Source organism: Calliopsis andreniformis, unplaced genomic scaffold (genome assembly GCF_051401765.1).
Source record: "Calliopsis andreniformis isolate RMS-2024a unplaced genomic scaffold, iyCalAndr_principal scaffold0004, whole genome shotgun sequence".
Lineage (NCBI taxonomy): Eukaryota > Metazoa > Arthropoda > Insecta > Hymenoptera > Andrenidae > Calliopsis > Calliopsis andreniformis.
The window spans coordinates 20,314,829-20,322,632 of NW_027480424.1; positions in this window are offsets into that span (position 1 = coordinate 20,314,829).

Consider the following 7,804-nt stretch of genomic DNA (forward strand, 5'->3'; position numbering starts at 1 on the left):
CCACGAGATCGAATACCTAGGGACTAAGAAGTCAACGCCAGAAGCATACAATACAATAAAAATAGAACAGTTTTTATCGCATAACTGGAATAATTGCAAGCAGTGTGAAGGTAATGTTCATTTCTACGTTCCCGGCAACCTAGGCTTCACTCTAGGGCGTTGCCATACCACATCGAATAGCTACGGCCTTAGAAGCCAACGTGAGAAGCATAAAATGCAATATAAATACAACAGCTCTTCCATCGTATAAATTGAATAATTGAAAGCAGTGTGAAAGTAACGTACATTTCTATGTTCCGGGCAACTTCGGCTTGACTCTAGGGCGTTGCTCCACCAGATCGAATAGTTAGGGCCTTAGAAGTCAACGCCAGAGGTATAAAATACAAAATAAATACAACTGTTTTTCCATCGTATATCTGGAATAATTCCAACCAGTGTGAATGTGATAGTCGTTTCTACGTTCCGGGCAACCTAGGCTTCAATATAGGTCGTTGTTCCACCAGGTCGAATAGTTAGGGCCTAACAAATCAACGCCAGAAGCATAAAATACAATAAAAATACAACGGTTTTTCCACCGTATAAAACGAATAATTGCAACCAGTGTGAAGGTAATGGTCTTTTCTACGTTCCGGGCAACCTAGGCTTCAATCTAGGTCGTTGTTCCACCAGATCGAATAGTTACGGCCTAACAAATCAACGCCAGAAGCATAAAATACAATAAAAATACAACGGTTTTCCATCGTATAAAACGAATACTTGCATCCAGTGTGAAGGTAATGGTCTTTTCTACGTTCCGGGCAATCTAGGCTTCACTCTAGCGCGTTGCTCCACCAGATCGAATACCTAGGGACTTAGATGTCAACGCCAGAAGCATAAAATGCAATAAAAGTACAACTGTTTTTCATCGTATAACGGGAATAATTGCAAGCAGCCTGAACGTAATGATCAGTTCTACCTTCCGTGCAACCTAGGCTGCACTCTAGGGCGTTGCTCCACTAGCTCGAATAGTTAGAGCCTTAGAAGTCACCGCACGAAGCATAAAATACAATAAAGATACAACAGTTTTTCCATCGTATAACAGGAATAACTGCAACCAGAGTGAAAGTGATGGTCATTTCTACGTTCCGGGCAACCTAGGCTTCACTCTATTGCGTTGTTCCACAAGATCGAATTGATAGGGCCTTAGAAGTCAACGCCAGAAGCATAAAATACAAAATAAATACAACAGTTTTACAATCGTATAAAACGAATAATTGCAGCCTGTGTAAAGGTAATGGTCTTTTCTACGTTCCGGGCTACCTAGGCTATACTCTAGGGCGGTGCTCCACCAGATCAAATAGTTAGGCCCTAAGAAGTCAACGCCAGAGGCATAGAATACAATACAACTACAACAATTTTTCCATCGTATAAAACGAATAATTACATCCAGTGTGAAAGTAATGGCCATTTTTACGTTCCGGGCAACGTAGGCTTCACTCTAGAACGTTGCTCCATCGGATCGAATAGTTAGGGCCTTCGAAGTCAACGCCCGAAGCATAAAATACAATAAAGATACAGCAGTTTTTCCATCGTATAACAGGATAACTGCAACCTGTGTGAAAGTGATGGTCATTTCTACGTTCCGTGCAACCTAGGCTTCACTCTATGGCGTTTTTCCACCAGATCGAATTGTTAGGGCCTTAGGAGTCAACACCAGCAGTATAAAATACAAGACAAAAACAACAGTTTTACCATCGTATAAAACGAATAATTACAACCAGTGTGAAGGTAATGGTCTTTTCTACGTTCCGGGCAACCTAGGCTACACTCTAGGGCGGTGCTCCACCAGATCTAATAGTTAGGGCCTGAGAAGTCAACGCCAGAGGCATAAAATACAATATAAGTACAACAGTTTTTCCATCGTATAAAACGAATAAATGCAACCGGTGTGAAAGTTGTGGTCATTTCTACGTTCCCGGCAACCTAGGCTTCACTCTAGGGCGTCGCTCCACCACATCGAATAGTTAGGGCCTTAGAAGTCAACGCCACAAGAATAAAATACAATATAAATACAACAGTTTTTCCATCGTATACAATGGATAATTGCAAACAGTGTGAAAGTTACGTACATTTCTACGTTCCGGGCGACTTAGGCTTGACTCTAGGGCGTTGCTCCGTCAGATCGAATAGTTAGGGACTTAGAAGTCAACGCCCGAAGCATAAAGTACAATAAAGATAAAACAGTTTTTCAATCGCATAACAGGAGTAATTGCAGCCAGCGTGAACGTTATGGTCATTTCTACGTCCCGGGCAACCTAGGCTTCAATATAGGGAGTTGTTCCACCAGACCGAATAGCTACGGTGTTAGAAGTCAACGCCAGAAGCATAAAATACAATATAAATACAACAACCTTTCCATCGTATATAATGAATAATTGCAAACAGTGTGAAAGTAATGGTCATTTCTACATTCCGTGCAACCTAGGCTCCACTCTAGGGCGTTGCTCCACCAGATCGAATAGTTAGGGCCTTAGAAGTCAAGGCCCGAAGCATAAAATACAGAACAAATACAACAGTTTTTTCATCGTATAGAACGAATAATTGCAACCAGTGTGAAAGTTATGGTCATTTCTGCGTTCCGGGCAACCTAGGTTTCACTATAGGGCGTTGCTCCCCCACATCGAATAGCTACGGCCTTAGAAGCCAACGTCAGAAGCATAAAATACAATATAAATACAACAGCTCTTCCATCGTATAAATTGAATAATTGAAAGCAGTGTGAAAGTAACGTACATTTCTATGTTCCGGGCAACTTCGGCTTGACTCTAGGGCGTTGCTCCACCAGATCGAATAGTTAGGGCCTTAGAAGTCAACGCCAGAGGTATAAAATACAAAATAAATACAACTGTTTTTCCATCGTATATCTGGAATAATTCCAACCAGTGTGAATGTGATAGTCGTTTCTACGTTCCGGGCAACCTAGGCTTCAATATAGGTCGTTGTTCCACCAGGTCGAATAGTTAGGGCCTAACAAATCAACGCCAGAAGCATAAAATACAATAAAAATACAACGGTTTTTCCACCGTATAAAACGAATAATTGCAACCAGTGTGAAGGTAATGGTCTTTTCTACGTTCCGGGCAACCTAGGCTTCAATCTAGGTCGTTGTTCCACCAGATCGAATAGTTACGGCCTAACAAATCAACGCCAGAAGCATAAAATACAATAAAAATACAACGGTTTTTCCATCGTATAAAACGAATACTTGCATCCAGTGTGAAGGTAATGGTCTTTTCTACGTTCCGGGCAATCTAGGCTTCACTCTAGGGCGTTGCTCCACCAGATCGAATACCTAGGGACTTAGATGTCAACGCCAGAAGCATAAAATGCAATAAAAGTACAACTGTTTTTCATCGTATAACGGGAATAATTGCAAGCAGCCTGAAAGTAATGATCAGTTCTACCTTCCGTGCAACCTAGGCTGCACTCTAGGGCGTTGCTCCACTAGCTCGAATAGTTAGGGCCTTAGAAGTCACCGCACGAAGCATAAAATACAATAAAGATACAACAGTTTTTCCATCGTATAACAGGAATAACTGCAACCAGAGTGAAAGTGATGGTCATTTCTACGTTCCGGGCAACCTAGGCTTCACTCTATTGCGTTGTTCCACAAGATCGAATTGATAGGGCCTTAGAAGTCAACGCCAGAAGCATAAAATACAAAATAAATACAACAGTTTTACCATTGTATAAAACGAATAATTGTAACCAGTGTGAAGGTAATGGCCTTTTCTACGTTCTGGGCAACCTAGGCTACACTCTAGGGCGGTGCTCCACCAGATCAGATAGTTAGGCCCTAAGAAGTCAACGCCAGAGGCATAAAATACAATATAAATACAACAATTTTTCCATCGTATAAAACGAATAATTACATCCAATATGAAGGTAATGGACACTTCTACGTTGCGGGCAATCTAGGCTTCACTCTAGGACGTTGCTCCACCAGATCGATTAGTTAGGGCCTTTTGAAGTCAACGCCCGAAGCATAAAATACAATAAAGGTACAACAGTTTTTCAATCGTATAACAGGAATAACTGCAACCAGTGTGAAAGTGATGGTCAGTTCTACGTTCCGGGCAACCTAGGCTTCACTCTATGGCGTTGTTCCACCAGATCGAATTGTTTGGGCCTTAGAAGTCAACGCTAGAAGCATAAAATACAAAATAAATACAACAGTTTTACCATCGTATAAAACGAATAATTGCAACCAGTGTGAAGGTAATGGTCTGTTCAAAGTTCCGGGCAACCTAGGCTACACTCTAGGGCGGTGCTCCACCACATCGAATAGCTACGGCCTTAGAAGCCAACGTCAGAAGCATAAAATACAATATAAATACAACAGCTTTTCCATCGTATAAATTGAATAATTGCAAACCGTGTGAAAGTAACGTACATTTCTACGTTCCGGGCAACCTACGCTTCACTCTAGGGCGTTGCTCCACCAGATCGAAAAGTTAGGGCCTTAGAAGTCAAAGCACGAAGCATAAAATACAATAAAGATACACAGTTTTTCCATCGTATAACAGGCGTAATTGCAACCAGTGTGATGGGGATGGTCATTTCTACATTCCGGGCAGCCTAGGCTTCACTCTAGGGCGTTACTCCACCAGATCGAATAGTTAGGGCCTAAGAAGTCAACACCAGAAGCATAAAATACATAATAAATACAAGAGTTTTTCCATCGTATAAAACGAATAATTGCAGCCAGTGTGAAAGTAATGATCACTTCTACGTTCCGTGCAAACTAGGCTCCACTCTAGGGCGTTGCTCCACCAGATCGAATAGTTAGGGCCATAGAAGTCAACGCCAGATGCATAAAATACAATAAAGATACACAGTTTTTCCATCGTATAACAGGCGTAATTGCAACCAGTGTGATGGGGATGGTCATTTCTACGTTCCGGGCAGCCTAGGCTTGACTCTAGGGCGTTACTCCACCGGATCGAATAGTTAGGGCCTAAGAAGTCAACGCCAGAAGCATAAAATACAATAAAATACAACAACCTTTCCATCCTATATAATGAATAATTGCAAACAGTGTGAAAGTAATGGTCATTTATACATTCCGTGCACCCTCGGCTCCACTCTAGGGCGTTGCTCCACCAGATCGAATAGCTAGGGCCTAAGAAGTCAACGCCAGAAGCATAAAATACACTAAAAATACAACAGTTTTTCCGTCGTATAACAGGAATAATTGCAACCAGTGTGAAGGTAATGGTCATTTCTACATTCCGGGCAATCTAGTCTTCACTCTAGGGCGTTGCTCCACGAGATCGAATACCTAGGGACTAAGAAGTCAACGCCAGAAGCATACAATACAATAAAAATAGAACAGTTTTTATCGCATAACTGGAATAATTGCAAGCAGTGTGAAGGTAATGTTCATTTCTACGTTCCCGGCAACCTAGGCTTCACTCTAGGGCGTTGCCATACCACATCGAATAGCTACGGCCTTAGAAGCCAACGTGAGAAGCATAAAATGCAATATAAATACAACAGCTCTTCCATCGTATAAATTGAATAATTGAAAGCAGTGTGAAAGTAACGTACATTTCTATGTTCCGGGCAACTTCGGCTTGACTCTAGGGCGTTGCTCCACCAGATCGAATAGTTAGGGCCTTAGAAGTCAACGCCAGAGGTATAAAATACAAAATAAATACAACTGTTTTTCCATCGTATATCTGGAATAATTCCAACCAGTGTGAATGTGATAGTCGTTTCTACGTTCCGGGCAACCTAGGCTTCAATATAGGTCGTTGTTCCACCAGGTCGAATAGTTAGGGCCTAACAAATCAACGCCAGAAGCATAAAATACAATAAAAATACAACGGTTTTTCCACCGTATAAAACGAATAATTGCAACCAGTGTGAAGGTAATGGTCTTTTCTACGTTCCGGGCAACCTAGGCTTCAATCTAGGTCGTTGTTCCACCAGATCGAATAGTTACGGCCTAACAAATCAACGCCAGAAGCATAAAATACAATAAAAATACAACGGTTTTCCATCGTATAAAACGAATACTTGCATCCAGTGTGAAGGTAATGGTCTTTTCTACGTTCCGGGCAATCTAGGCTTCACTCTAGCGCGTTGCTCCACCAGATCGAATACCTAGGGACTTAGATGTCAACGCCAGAAGCATAAAATGCAATAAAAGTACAACTGTTTTTCATCGTATAACGGGAATAATTGCAAGCAGCCTGAAAGTAATGATCAGTTCTACCTTCCGTGCAACCTACGCTGCACTCTAGGGCGTTGCTCCACTAGCTCGAATAGTTAGAGCCTTAGAAGTCACCGCACGAAGCATAAAATACAATAAAGATACAACAGTTTTTCCATCGTATAACAGGAATAACTGCAACCAGAGTGAAAGTGATGGTCATTTCTACGTTCCGGGCAACCTAGGCTTCACTCTATTGCGTTGTTCCACAAGATCGAATTGATAGGGCCTTAGAAGTCAACGCCAGAAGCATAAAATACAAAATAAATACAACAGTTTTACAATCGTATAAAACGAATAATTGCAGCCTGTGTAAAGGTAATGGTCTTTTCTACGTTCCGGGCTACCTAGGCTATACTCTAGGGCGGTGCTCCACCAGATCAAATAGTTAGGCCCTAAGAAGTCAACGCCAGAGGCATAGGATACAATACAACTACAACAATTTTTCCATCGTATAAAACGAATAATTACATCCAGTGTGAAAGTAATGGCCATTTTTACGTTCCGGGCAACGTAGGCTTCACTCTAGAACGTTGCTCCATCGGATCGAATAGTTAGGGCCTTCGAAGTCAACGCCCGAAGCATAAAATACAATAAAGATACAGCAGTTTTTCCATCGTATAACAGGATAACTGCAACCTGTGTGAAAGTGATGGTCATTTCTACGTTCCGTGCAACCTAGGCTTCACTCTATGGCGTTTTTCCACCAGATCGAATTGTTAGGGCCTTAGGAGTCAACACCAGCAGTATAAAATACAAGACAAAAACAACAGTTTTACCATCGTATAAAACGAATAATTACAACCAGTGTGAAGGTAATGGTCTTTTCTACGTTCCGGGCAACCTAGGCTACACTCTAGGGCGGTGCTCCACCAGATCTAATAGTTAGGGCCTGAGAAGTCAACGCCAGAGGCATAAAATACAATATAAGTACAACAGTTTTTCCATCGTATAAAACGAATAAATGCAACCGGTGTGAAAGTTGTGGTCATTTCTACGTTCCCGGCAACCTAGGCTTCACTCTAGGGCGTCGCTCCACCACATCGAATAGTTAGGGCCTTAGAAGTCAACGCCACAAGAATAAAATACAATATAAATACAACAGTTTTTCCATCGTATACAATGGATAATTGCAAACAGTGTGAAAGTTACGTACATTTCTACGTTCCGGGCGACTTAGGCTTGACTCTAGGGCGTTGCTCCGTCAGATCGAATAGTTAGGGACTTAGAAGTCAACGCCCGAAGCATAAAGTACAATAAAGATAAAACAGTTTTTCAATCGCATAACAGGAGTAATTGCAGCCAGCGTGAACGTTATGGTCATTTCTACGTCCCGGGCAACCTAGGCTTCAATATAGGGAGTTGTTCCACCAGACCGAATAGCTACGGTGTTAGAAGTCAACGCCAGAAGCATAAAATACAATATAAATACAACAACCTTTCCATCGTATATAATGAATAATTGCAAACAGTGTGAAAGTAATGGTCATTTCTACATTCCGTGCAACCTAGGCTCCACTCTAGGGCGTTGCTCCACCAGATCGAATA